At 42.2% G+C, this 13,632-nt stretch overlaps 2 protein-coding genes, 1 non-coding gene and 1 pseudogene across 3 annotated transcripts in view; 1 reads left to right on the forward strand and 3 right to left on the reverse strand.

The window, feature by feature from the left end:
- CCDC32 (coiled-coil domain containing 32) overlaps window positions 1–13,632 on the reverse strand; it is a 375,634-nt gene that overhangs the window by 288,188 nt on the left and 73,814 nt on the right. The gene's annotated exons all lie outside the window — the stretch shown is intronic.
- RMDN3 (regulator of microtubule dynamics 3) overlaps window positions 1–13,632 on the reverse strand; it is a 230,910-nt gene that overhangs the window by 143,464 nt on the left and 73,814 nt on the right. The gene's annotated exons all lie outside the window — the stretch shown is intronic.
- On the forward strand, window positions 3,789–4,510 carry LOC105872591 (high mobility group protein B1 pseudogene; annotated as a pseudogene).
- Window positions 12,661–12,824, reverse strand: LOC142871569 (U1 spliceosomal RNA). The gene has a single exon (XR_012919826.1). It is a non-coding gene; the product is annotated as a U1 spliceosomal RNA (small nuclear RNA).

The following is a 13,632-nucleotide window of genomic DNA, read 5'->3' on the forward strand; positions in this document are numbered from 1 at the left end:
ATGAACATCAGCAACTTTACAAAAAGAGGATCCAATAGAAAAACATTTAATTAATCCTATCACTCCAAATTCTCTTCTTGGCATGGCATATATATATATATATATATATATATATATATATATTTTTTTTTTTTTTTTTTTTTTGAGACAGAGTCTTGCTTTGTTGCCCAGGCTAGAGTGAGAGCCGTGGCATCACAGCAACCTCCAATTCCTGGGCTCAAGCAATCCTGCTGCCTCAGCCGCCCAAGTAGCTGGGACTACAGGCATCACCACTATGCCTGGCTAATTTTTTCTATATATATTAGTTGGCCAATTAATTTATTTCTATTTATAGTAGAGACGGGGTCTTGTCTTGCTCAGGCTGGTTTCGAACTCCTGATGTTGAGCAATCCACCCGCCTCGGCCTCCCAGAGTGCTAGGATTACAGGTGTGAGCCACCGCACCCGGCCTTGGCATGGCTTATATAAATTTGTATTTTACATTGTTGTGATCAGGGATGATATTTAAATTATTTAACAACTAGTATGGCCTCAGCAAAGATGTCAGTTCTTATGATAGAACAGCGTTCTAGAAGACCTCTGCTGTGCCTGACATTAACCCTTTAGTGGCTGGATCTGGGGAGGAGTGACAGGGAAGCAGATATACCAACCAATACAGAAATGTTTCAACATACCAACTGGTGTAGCCATACTGGTGTATACCTGGTGAACTTCCTCAGTCTGGTTGGATTTGGAGTGAGTGCAAACCAAGCAAAGAAGAATGTTTCTGCGGAGGACAGCAAGGCCTAGGGTGACCAGGACTAAGGGCTATTCCAGGATACAGGACTTTCAGTGTTCAACGTAGGATGGTTGATCACCCTAACTAGATCCCTTTTTGCTCTGGTTAGCAGTTTCAGTCTGCTCTCCAGAAAGACCATTAACAATTGAGACTAGAAACAGAGCAGGATGTTCCAAACCAACATGAAAACAGGTTTCACTATTTTTTGTAAAAGTACTGATATGAAAAGTACTGGGTTTTGTTTATATTTAAGTTTGTGTAAAGCTAGTGTTTCTAAATCCTTTTCCCTTCTTTATCTCAAATTACAACTTTGTCAACAAGAGACATGTTAGCTTGACAGTGAAGAACATGGACCCTGGGCTAAAGGCTCTGGATTCATATCCAGGTTGTGTCATTTACTAGCTGTTGTCTTTTCCAGGCCTCAGTTTCTTTTTCTGTAAAATAGAATTAAAATAGTACCTACCTCATAGAGTGTCGTGGAGATTAAATGATTTATGGAGATAGCTTAGAATAGTGCCTATACATACAGAGTACTCTGTAAGAGTGCAGTATTATTATAAGGATCTTCCCCTTGGGTCAGCACAAGTTTTCTCAGATGAAGTCAAGGCCCTGCCTGAGAAGGAACAATACAAATTTGTCAGGTAAAGGAAGATTCAAAATTCTGTCTTCTGTGACCCAGATAGGGCACACAAAAGAAACTGCCTTTTATTCAAGTCTTCATTCTTTTATACTGCTATTGTTATTATCTTTATTTTACAGACAGGGAAACTGAGTCTCATAGAGGTTCAGTGACTTGCTCAAGCTAAGGGATCTGAGCCCAAGTCTGTCATTCCAACACCACCCTCTTTCTAGTCCTCCCCATTAGAATTATGGGTCACAAAGCAGGTTTAGCTTTTGTTTTATTATCTTTTGCCTTATATAAACTGATTAACACTCTGGCATTTTGTCAGAGATTTTTTTTTAAATTTTGTGTTATAATCAATTTCTTGAGATATCATTTACATACATAAGATGCACCCATTTTAAATGTACAGCTCAATGATTTTTGACACGTGTATCCATCTACGAAATCACCACCACCACACTCAAGATATAAAATATTTCCATCTTGGCCGGGCGAGGTGGCTCACACCTGTAATCCTAGCACTCTGGGAGCCCAAGGCAGGAGGATCGCTCAAGGTCAGGAGTTCGAAATCAGCCTGAGCAAGAGCGAGACCCCATCTCTACTAAAAATAGAAAGAAATTACTTGGACACCTAAAAATATATAGAAAAAATAGCCAGGCATGGTGGCACATGCCTGTAGTCCCAGCTACTCAGGAGGCTGAGACAGAAGGATTGCTTGAGCCCAGGAGTTTGAGCTAGGCTGATGCCACAGCACTCTAGCCCGAGCAACAGAGTGAGACTCTGTCTCAAAAAATAAAATAAAATAAAATTTCCCAGGTCCCAGGCAACCACTAGTCAGCTTTCTATCATTATAGCTTGATTTTTGTTTGTTTTAGAATTTCAGATAAATAGAATCATATTCTACGTACTCTCTTGTGTCTGGCTTCTTTTGCTCAGCATGTTTTTGAGATTCTTTCATACTGTCATGTGTAAGGGTGGTTTGTTCTCTCTTCTTTCCATTGCTGGGTAGTATTCCACTGTATGGATGTGCCCCAATTCATTTATTATCTCTTTTTTTTGAGACGGAGTCTCACTTTGTTGCCCAGGCTAGAGTGAGTGTCATGGCGTCAGCCTAGCTCACAGCAACCTCAAACTCCTGGGCTCAAGCGATCCTTCTGCCTCAGCCTCCCGAGTAGCTGGGACTACAGGCATGCGCCACCATGCCCGGCTAATTTTTTCTATATATATTAGTTGGCCAATTAATTTCTTTCTATTTATAGTAGAGACGGTGTCTCACTCTTGCTCAGGCTGGTTTCAAACTCCTGACCTTGAGCGATCCTCCTGCCTCGGCCTCCCAGAGTGCTAGGATTACAGGCGTGAGCACCCGGCCCATTTATTCTCTTGATAGACATTTGAGTTGCTTCCAGTTGGGACTACTATGAATAAAGCTGCTATAAACATTCTTGGACAAATGTTAGTGTAGACATGTTTTCATTTCTCTTGGGTAAATACCCAGGTGTGGAATTGCTGGATCACAAGGTCAATATGGCTGTTAGTAGTTGTTTTTATTTTATTTTATTTTTATTTATTCATTTATTGTTTTTAATTACAAGGCCCATCACTTCAGAATGTACCATTTTATATTCCCACCAGCAATGTAGGAGAGTTCCAGTTGCTCTACAATCTCATAACACTTGGTGATGTTGGTGTTTTAAAACATTTTACTCCAACAAGCCATGATTTTTGGGGAAAAAAAAAAAAAGAACAAAAAAATATAAATTAAAAAAAAAACATTTTGCTTGTCCTCATTCAGAAGGATTAAAACAAAAACAAAACATTTTGGATTTTATTGTTGTGTTGTTGCTGTTGTTTTTAACATAAAATCCCATTATTTTTAAAAGTTTGAAAACGGTTTCTGCAAGAGGCCATGTGGGTGAATAAATAGGCACGTTTAGCTCACATATACGCAGCATGTAGTGTGTGCATATAACGCACATAAACGTGTCAAATCATGCGTTCATTCAGCAGGCGCTTCCCAAGTGCTTACAGGGTGTCAGGTCTTATGATCAAAAGGTTGTTAGGGCTGGAGGCAAGACGAGTGGTGGCTGTTAGATTTCCCTGGGTTTCGCATTAGTCAGAGCAGCCTCCCTGGCTGAGGCATCTTTTGAAATGTCTCCAAGACTAAGGGACAGGAAAGAAGCATGACACCCAGCTCTGAGGCAATGCCCTGAAAACCATTATTCCCTGTGCACTGTCCCCACCTCGGGATTTTCTAACCAGGCATGGAAAGAGGACTTGGGGCATGATGGCTTCGGGGTGCAGGATTTCTTTCTAGGGTGATGAAAATGTTCTAAAAGTGGCTGTGGAGCCATTGCAATACATTGAGCTTCATAGAGACAGTGCCGGGGCAAGTGAGAGCCGGACGGGCACTGGGTGACTCTGTGCCTCGCTGAGGAAATATAACTAAACATGGGCAAAGGAGATCCTAAGAAGCCGAGAGGCAAGATGTCATCATATGCATTCTTTGTGCAAACTTGCCGGGAGGAGCACAAGAAGAAGCACCCAAATGCTTCATTTAACTTCTCAGAGTTTTCTAAGAAGTGCTCAGAGAGGTGGAAGACCATGTCTGCTAAAGCGAAAGGAAAATTTGAAGATATGGCAAAGGTGGACAAGGCCCGTTATGAAAGAGAAATGAAAACCTATATCCCTCCTAAAGGGGAAACAAAAAAGAAGTTCAAGGATCCCAATGCACTCAAGAGGCCTCCTTCGGCCTTTTTCTTGTTCTGTTCTGAGTATCGCCCTAAAATCAAAGGAGAACATCCTGGCCTTTCCATTGGTGATGTTGCAAAGAAACTGGGAGAGATGTGGAATGACACTGCTGCAGATGATAAGCAGCCTTCTGAAAAGAAGGCTGCAAAGCTGAAGGAAAATTACGAAAAGGATATTGCTGCATACCGAGCTAAAGGAAAGCATGATGCAGCAAAAAAGATAGACGTCAAGGCAGAAAAAGCAAGAAAAAGAAAGAAGAGGAGGAAGATGAGGAAGATGAAGAGAATGAAGAGGAGGAGGAAGATGAAGAAGATGAAGATGAAGAAGAAGATGATGATGATGAATAAGTTGGTTCTAGTGCAGTTTTTTTTCCTTGTCTATAAAGCATTTAACCCCCCTGTACACAACTCACTCCTTTTAAAGAAAAAAATTTAAATGTAAGGCTGTGTACGATTTGTTTTTAAACTATACAGTGTCTTTATTTGTATAGTTAACACACTACCGAATGTGTCTTTAGCTAGCCCTGTCCTGGTGGTATTTTCAATAGCCGCTAAGCTTGCCTGGTACAGTATGGGGGTTGTAAATTGGCATGGAAATTTAAAGCAGGTTCTTGTTGGTGCACAGCGCAAATCAGTTATATATGGGGGTGGTAGTTTTTTCATCTTCAGTTGTCTCTGATGCAGCTTATACGAAATAATTGTTGTTCTGTTAACTGAATACCACTCTGTAATTGCAAAAAAAAGTTGCAGCTGTTTTGTTGACATTCTGAATGCTTCTAAGTAAATACAATTTTTTTTATTAAAAAAAAAGTGGCTGTGGTGATGGTTAAAAACTTTGTGAATACAGGCCGGGCGCTGTGGCTCACGCCTGTAATCCTAGCTCTTGGGAGGCCGAGGCGGGCGGATTGCTCAAGGTCAGGAGTTCAAAACCAGCCTGAGCAAGAGCGAGACTTCGTCTCTACTATAAATACAAATTAATTGGCCAACTGATATATATATATAAAATTAGCCGGGCATGGTGGCGCATGCCTGTAGTCCCAGCTACTCGGGAGGCTGAGGCAGAAGGATCACTCAAGCCCAGGAGTTTGAGGTTGCTGTGAGCTAGGCTGACGCCACGGCACTCACTCTAGCCTGGACAACAAAGTGAGACTCTGTCTCAAAAAAAAAAAAAAAAAAAAACTTTGTGAATACAATAAAAACTATTTAGACAGGTGATTTTGGGATGTGTCCCTGCCAGACCTGGGCAACCACTAATCTGTTTCATTAAACCTTGGTGGTGTTAAGTGATGTCGAGGCCTGTTACTGTTATACCTGCAAAATCCTGGATGTTCAAAGCCTTGTTTTCCTGACTTCTATTAGTGGTACCATGAGCCTCTCCTGGAAGTTTAATGAGGATATTTTTTACTCTTTTGAATAATGCCACTTAAATTTGTAATTAATTAGTTTTGAGAAAGTTGCTTGCACATAGTAGGGGCTTACTAAATTTTTTTCAATTAAATTGGAATTTTAATTTAATTAAAATAACTTCTGGGCCGGGCGTGGTGGCTCACACCTGTAATCCTAGCACTCTGAGAGGCCGAGGCGGGCGGATTGCTCGAGGTCAGGAGTTCGAAACCAGCCTGAGCAAGAGCGAGACCCCGTCTCTACTATAAATAGAAAGAAATTAATTGGCCAACTAATATATATAGAAAAAATTAGCCGGGCATGGTGGTGCATGCCTGTAGTCCCAGCTACTCGGGAGCCTGAGGCAGAAGGATTGCTTGAGCCCAGGAGTTTGAGGCTGCTGTGAGCTAGGCTGATGCTATGGCCCTCTAGCAGGGGCAACAAAGTGAGACTCTGACTCAAAAAATAAAAAACTTCTTTCAAAAATAAAAGTGTGACAAGGATTTGGCTTTTAGAGAATCACAGAATGTTAGAGATGGTCTAGTTCTACCTTCTCAGCTTACAGTTGAAAGAAGAAGCAGGGAGCTCAGAGGGGCCAAGGGACTTGTCCAGCTGTATTGGCTGAATTGGATTCCATATCTGAAAAGAAGTGGGGGCCTTGAGGGCGTGGCCAGCAAGGCCACTGAAAAGAAGCAGAAGGGTGGTGGAGGGGAGAGCAAAGTCCAGCCTTGGGGGGCTTCGGGCAGAAGTGGTGCTGGCACAAAGCATTGATCCCATCTAGACTCTCATACTCCCTAAAGAAGTTTATAAAACTGCAGACAGTCAAACTTGTCATTTTAAGACTAAATAGTGGCAAAGGATGTCATTTCTAGTGTACTGTAAATATTGTCATTTAAATAAAACTGTTGCCTCACCTTTTCTTTTTGGAGTAAGAATATCACTGTATTTATTTTCCTACAGGTAATTTTTCTAGAGCTTCAACATTTTCCCCTCAAAATTAAAAGAACAAAAATATTCCCAAAGTTTAGAACTAGATCACTTGGCCCTTTCTCTTCTTATCTCTTCCCAGTTCAAAATGCTTGCCTCTCTTAATGCCCAGCATCCTCTTGGATCTGCAGTTAGGCTAACACAGTTGGGCCTTAGCACAATCTTCTCTGTGGGTTTGGCCTCCTCCCAGAAAATTGCCTTTGCCCACCATGGCCACTCTGCTTCTAATCATAGCACCTCTTCTCCTGGCACACAGAGAATCGTTGTCCTTCTCATACTGGGTCTCTTTGTGAGGCTGATGCCTACCACATTTCCTACAAAGTTCCTCAAGTTTTAAGTACATTGACCATCTTTGCAAGAGAACTGTCTACAAGATGAAAATGGGAAATTTGGTGTCTGCAACCCTCACCTCACGTTGCTCATGCCTGTTATCTCACTTTTTAAAATGTATGCCCTGTAATCTAAATACTAAAGCAATTTGATATTATCCATCATCCATTTATCTTTTTATTTTTTTTGAGACAGAGTCTTGCTTTGTTGCCCAGGATAGAGTGAGTGCCATGGCATCAGCCTAGCTCACAGCAACCTCAAACTCCTGGGCTCAAGCAATCCTCCTGCCTCAGCCTCCCGAGTAGCTGGGACTACAGGCATGCACCACCATGCCCAGCTAATTTTTTCTATATATTTTTAGTTGCCCAGCTAATTTATTTCTATTTTTAGTAGAGACAAGGTCTCACTCTTGCTCAGGCTGGTCTCGAACTCCTGAGCTCAAGCGATCCTCTTGCCTTGGCCCCCGGAGTACCAGGATTGCAGCCGTGAAACCACACCTGGCCTGGAATATATGTTATACTTAAACATTGTTATTGATACCTATCATTCATATTTGTAATTGGTATACATTTCTTTTTGACCATTATAAAATTATATTTATTTTCTTTTTCTTCTCTAATATTATATCTCTTGTAAGGCTCTAAGTCGTAACGGTGTTTTCATTTGAATTAAGTTATCATTACAATTATTATTCATATTCAACTGACCAAAACATAAAATATATTATACATTTTGATAAAAATTATTAGACATAAAAAGTAAAATTGTAGCCGGGCGCGGTGGCTCACGCCTGTAATCCTAGCTCTCTGGGAGGCTGAGGCGGGCGGATTGTTCGAGGTCAGGAGTTCGAAACCAGCCTGAGCAAGAGCAAGACCCCGTCTCTACTATAAATAGAAAGAAATCAATTGGCCAACTAATATATATATAAAATTAGCCGGGCATAGTGGTGCATGCCTGTAGTCCCAGCTACTCGGGAGGCTGATGCAGAAGGATTGCTTGAGCCCAGGAGTTTGAGGTTGCTGTGAGCTACGCTGACGCCACGGCACTCACTCTAGCCTGGTCAACAAGCGAGACTCTGTCTCAAAAAAAAAAAAAAAAAAAGTAAAATTGTGATAGAAATGTATTACTATCTCTCGATGAGATGCATACTGCTTTTTTTTTTTTTTTTTTTTTGAGACAGAGTCTCACTTTGTTGCCCAGGCTAGAGTGAGTGCCATGGCATCAGCCTAGCTCACAGCAACCTCAAACTCCTGGGCTCAAGCAATCCTCCTGCCTCAGCCTCCCAAGTAGCTGGGACTACAGGCATGCGCCACCATGCCCGGCTAATTTTTTCTATATATATTAGTTGGCCAATTAATTTCATTCTATTTATAGTAGAGACGGTGTCTCGCTCTTGCTCAGGCTGGTTTTGAACTCCTGACCTTGACCAGTCCTCCAGCTTCAGCCTCCCAGAGTGCTAGGATTACAGGCGTGAGCCACCGTGCCCGGCCCATACTGTTTTAATTATTCTTATTTTCATTTAGTTTATGTATTTGTCAGTAGAATGTTGGAAACAGACAAATTCAGCATCAGTTCTCTTCCGACACTTTCTTTTGTGTTGATGTAAATGCAGAGAAACCTTCACATAAACCACTAGATGGGAATGAAACGAAGTTTGGTATAGCAATGTTAATCCATTATTTGATCCTCTTCCAAGTCATATGCCAAAAATATTAGTGATTTTTTTTCCCAGACGGCTAAAACCTGATAAGGTCCTCAAATTTTATTCAAATTAAAGAATTGGAAATTATTTGGTGTGCAAAGGACTTGTTTACCTGGTCATTATTCTCTTTGTGGGGAACAAAGCCAATAATTCAAGTGGTCTGTTTGCTGGAATCTCTGGAGGTTTTTACACCCCCTCCCCCTCAATCAATGCACCCGGGGGTGGGGGGTTTGGTGAGGTTGCTCCATTGTGATGGAATCGGGTGAGTGGTGATATTTTCCTTGTCAAGCAGGAGCAGGAGAGGTGGGAAGGGAACCTACCATTTACTCCTAGGCACCTTATCTACTGATCACTTTTAGCAAAGAGCCCAGGGAAGTTGAGGCTCCAGAAACTGATTCCCTTAAAATGATTTTGTGTCCTGTGTCCCTTGGGAGATCCTTTCATAGCCCTAAGGATGTGTGAACCCTTGTTTAAGGACCCTGACCTGATGATGCCCTCATTTCCCACCTAAACAAGTGGGGCTACTGGCCCTACAGCCCTAGAGGATGGTAGGGGACGAAAAAGGTCCTTGAGTGGGGCTTTGGCATTCCTTCAGTGAAAGAAGGCATGACTATAACAGTGAGGGGATACTTTTTGAGAATTGGGGCTATTCAGGTAGGTTTGGACCCATCTGGTAGGGAACCAAACAGGAGAGAGAACAGAAAAGGGAGTGGAGAGCTGTTCTACATGGGCCTCCTTCCTTTCAGCATATTTTAACAGGAGCCAACAATTGTGCCAGGCCCTGTATCAGAGGTGGTATGCAAGAGACACGTGTTCCTGTCTGCCAAGAAAGAGAGAAGTGGGGTGCCTGATCCTGGCAAGAGGAAGAGTATCAGGGCAGCCATTCTAGAGTGAGCAAACCCCCAAAACTAAATACTCCAATGTCTAGTGGGGTATTCTAGGAACATCATTAGATCAGCATGGCTGGGGGCCTTGAGTGATGAGTACAGATGGAGATTAACTGGGGATGGAGCAAAGTACTGCTGGGTTTTCTTAATAAGTCTTATAACCATATTTTAAAACCATTTAAAATTGTGTACATCTGCTATGATGATTAAAAGAAAAATTAAATTTAAAAACAAATTCCTGGCCGGGCGCGGTGGCTCACGCCTGTAATCCTAGCACTCTGGGAGGCCGAGGCGGGCGGATTGCTCAAGGTCGGGAGTTCGAAACCAGCCTGAGCGAGACCCTGTCTCTACTAAAAATAGAAAGAAATTAATTGACCAACTAAAAGTATATATACAAAAAATTAGCTGGGCATGGTGGTGCATGCCTGTAGTCCCAGCTACTTGGGAGGCTGAGGCAGGAGGATCACTTGAGCCCAGGAGTTTGAGGTTGATGTGAGCTAGGCTGACGCCACGGCACTCACTCTAGCCTGGGCAACAAAAGTGAGACTCTGTCTCAAAAAAAAAAAAAAACAAATTCCTAAATCTCCCCTGCAGAATTCCAAAGGATTTATGTAGATACTTCACCCTCAAGGAAGCAAAAACCCTGGACTAACTTTACAGTAAAGAAACTTGACAAACACTATATCAGTTGGGTGATCAAGGTCAATATCAAAGTGATAAGTCATGTTGATAGTATCCACCCTTGATACAATACAATGATGATAATGGTGCTTTATCGCCTCCAAACCCATAAACAGCCCAAGTCTAAACATGAAAAAAAAAAAAAAAACTGAACAAATTCCAATAGAGAGCATGCTACAAAATACCTGCCCAACCACTCAAAATTGTCAAGGTGATCAAAACTAAGGAAAATATGAAAAATTGCCCCAGTCAAGAAGAGTTTAAGGAGACATGACAGCTATGCTTTTTCCTATACTTACATGCCTTTGATAAAGTTTAATTTATAAATTAGGCAGAGTAAGAGATTAATAACAGTAATTAATAATAACATAGAACAATTATAACAATATACTATAATAAAAGTTGTGTGAGTGTGGTCTCTCTCTCTTTCTCTCAAAAGATCTTACTGTACTACACTTCCCTAATTGCAGATGTCAGTTGACTGCAGGGAACTGAAATCATGGAAAGTGAAACTGTGGGTAAGGGGGAACCACTGCACTTCGAAAGGACACAGGAGCCAACTGAGCTTCCAACAGCCAAAAGGGGAGCAATTTGAGCAATAAAATAAAGTAGTATTGGATTATACCCCAAAGGATAAAGTAAATGTCCATAAGCCTATACTGACACTATATAAATAAATAATTGAATACATAAATATATGGGGGATAATAGACAAATCTCCCATAGAAAAGAATTCCAAATAATATATGTAGGTACTCTGCTCTCAAGAAGACATAACTTCCACATTTCAAGTGTGAACTGTACATAGTAACTTCCGTCCAAAGAGTACAGCATGAAAAGGGTTAAAAAAAAAAAAGGTAATTTTGCAGTAGAGAATCCTGAAAAACAGTCCTTTCAGCAAGTTGATCAAGATCAACAGCGGTAAGTCAAGCTGACATTATGCACCCTTCTCATATGATGTGATGAGAACATACCATGGTATGCTGGCTGGGATCCTACACCAGAAAGGGCATTAGGTAAAGACTAAGGAAATCTGTATACAGTATGAACTTGAGTTAATAATCGTGTGTTTTGTTTGTTTGTTTGTTTTTTTGAGATAGAGTCTTGTTCTGTTGCCCCAGCTAGAGTGCCATGGCATCAGCCTATCTCACAGCAACCTCAAACTCCTGGGCTCAAGCAATTCTTCTGCCTCAGCCTCCTGAGTGGCTGGGACTACAGGCATGGGCCACCATGCCTGGCTACTTTTTTCTCTATATTTTTAGTTGGCCAATTAATGTCTTTCTATTTTTAGTAGAGATGGGGGGTCTCACTCTTGCTCAGGCTGGTTTCGAACTCCTGATCTTGAGGAATTCGTCCGCTTCTGCCTCCCAGAGTGTTAGGGTTATAGGCTTGAGCCACTGCTCATGGCCAATAATCATGTATTGATACTGGTTCATTAATTTTAACAAAGGTACCATGCTAATGTAAGATGTTCATAATAAGGGAAACTATATATGAGGTATATGGAAACTTTCTGTATTGTCTTTTCAATTTTTCTTTAAATTTAAAATTGTTTTGAAAAAGAATATATATATATACATTTTTTAGCTGGGCGCAGTGCACACCTGCAGTCTCAGCTACTTGGGAGGCTGCAGCAGGAAGATCACTTGAGCCCAGGAGTGCGAGGTTGCAGTGAGCTGTGATGACACCACTGTCATCAGTTGCCTACTCTAGCCCAGGCAACAGAATGAGACTCTCTCAATAAAAAAAATTAATAAATAAATAAGGAAAAAATGATATCTATTTTTAACTAAGTCAATTAAATCATTCCTTTTGGTCTGGATCTTAATTCAGTCCACAATTACTACTAATAGTTAACTTGTATTGAGCACTTTCTAGGTACAGGCACAGCGTGGAGTGATTTGCATTACATCCTATTATACTTGCAATGCTGTAAGATGGAGTTGCTTATTTTACAGATTTAGAAACTGAGATATACAGGAGAGCTCAGTCATGCAATTGTTTAATATGTATTTGTTGGAAAGTCAGTGACTGCCCTGGCAGAATTTACCCACAGTGCTGGGGCTCTTCCAGTAAGTGCCCTGCAGGTGTCCAGGCGGAGCTCAACCAAGCGACCTCCACCCCACTCCACCCAGTCCTCCTCCTGCTTGAATGGTGTCACTGCCACCATCTGCCAGGTCTCCCCAGGAGTTGTCCTCTTCACCCCTCACACCTAACTTGATACCAAGTCCAGGGGGCCCTTCCTGGGAAATGTTTTCCCAGCCTACTTTCTCCCAGTTGGGTCCTTTACTGCTTCTCCTCTGTCTCGGGTCTCCTCCTCTCCGAGGTAAACTCCACCCAGGCCACCACTCATCTCTCTAGCACCCACATCAGATGATGTCATAACCAAAACCTTTCACAATCTGGCCATAGCCAGCCCCATTTCCTCCACTCCATTACTCCCAAGTGCTCCAGTGTTTGCCCCCAAACATCACCCTGCTTGCAGGCTTTTGCTCTTGGTTTTCTTTTCTTCACTTTTTTTTTTTTTTTTTTTTTTTTTACCAAGGGAGAGTACAAACACAGTCCCCCCCACCACCACCACCACAAATTATGCAGTTGAGTTTCCAACACCTGGGGAAATTGCAGGGGTCAGCACATCCGGAACACAATGGATAAATCTTGCCCTGGGAAAACCACCCATGGTATCTCCTCTGCCAGGTGAGTATTCTTGGTTTCCTTGAAGGCTGCGTTATGCCTTCCCTTTTTTGCCCTTGGAGATCATACATGCATTTCAAGTCTTATGTCAAATTCAACTGCTTTCACACACAAACCCTCCCTCTTGCTGGCCCAACAGTCAGCCGTCACCTGTCTCGTGGCAACTGCCACACTGATTCTAGAGGCTGGTGAACCCATATCTCCAGCTGAGAGTTGCCAAAGACACTTCTGTATCCCCATGCTCAGAAATGCCAAGGCTGTTTCCTACAACCAGCTTCTGTTATATCAAAGCAAAATGTCCCCACTTCATAATTAGGTACCCACAAGTGGCCAGGAGAAGAAAAGTCACAGCAGTTCTGAGGGGTCCAGGGGGGCTTCACGGAGGAGGGAGACTTGAGAGGAGCTGTCAGATTAAAGCTGAATTTAGAGTGTATTGAGCACATGCTCTATGTTGGACACTATCTTGTAGCAATGAGTTTTCACCTGAGTCACCTCATTTACTCCTCAACACAGACGTACTAGGTAGGTGTTATAACTATTTGTATAGACAAGGAAAATTCTGTAGATAAGGCTAAGAGCATCAACTGTGTAGTGTCACAGCCGGTGAGTGGTTGGGCAGGGACAAGAAGGCTGAGCTCTGGCTCCTACTCCGAAGTCCAGCCTAATGATTGAAGGACGAACATGCAGAGGTGTACTGCTGTTGATTGCATCAGGGGAGAACATACTGAGTCTGGTCCACCTAGGCCCCACTCCATACATCCCAGAGCACAGTGGAACCCATCAGGGGGGCACTGAGGACAGTGAGGCAGTGGCTGGAAG

The sequence above is a fragment of the Microcebus murinus genome, chromosome 6, assembly GCF_040939455.1.
Source record: "Microcebus murinus isolate Inina chromosome 6, M.murinus_Inina_mat1.0, whole genome shotgun sequence".
Taxonomy (NCBI): Eukaryota; Metazoa; Chordata; class Mammalia; order Primates; family Cheirogaleidae; genus Microcebus; species Microcebus murinus.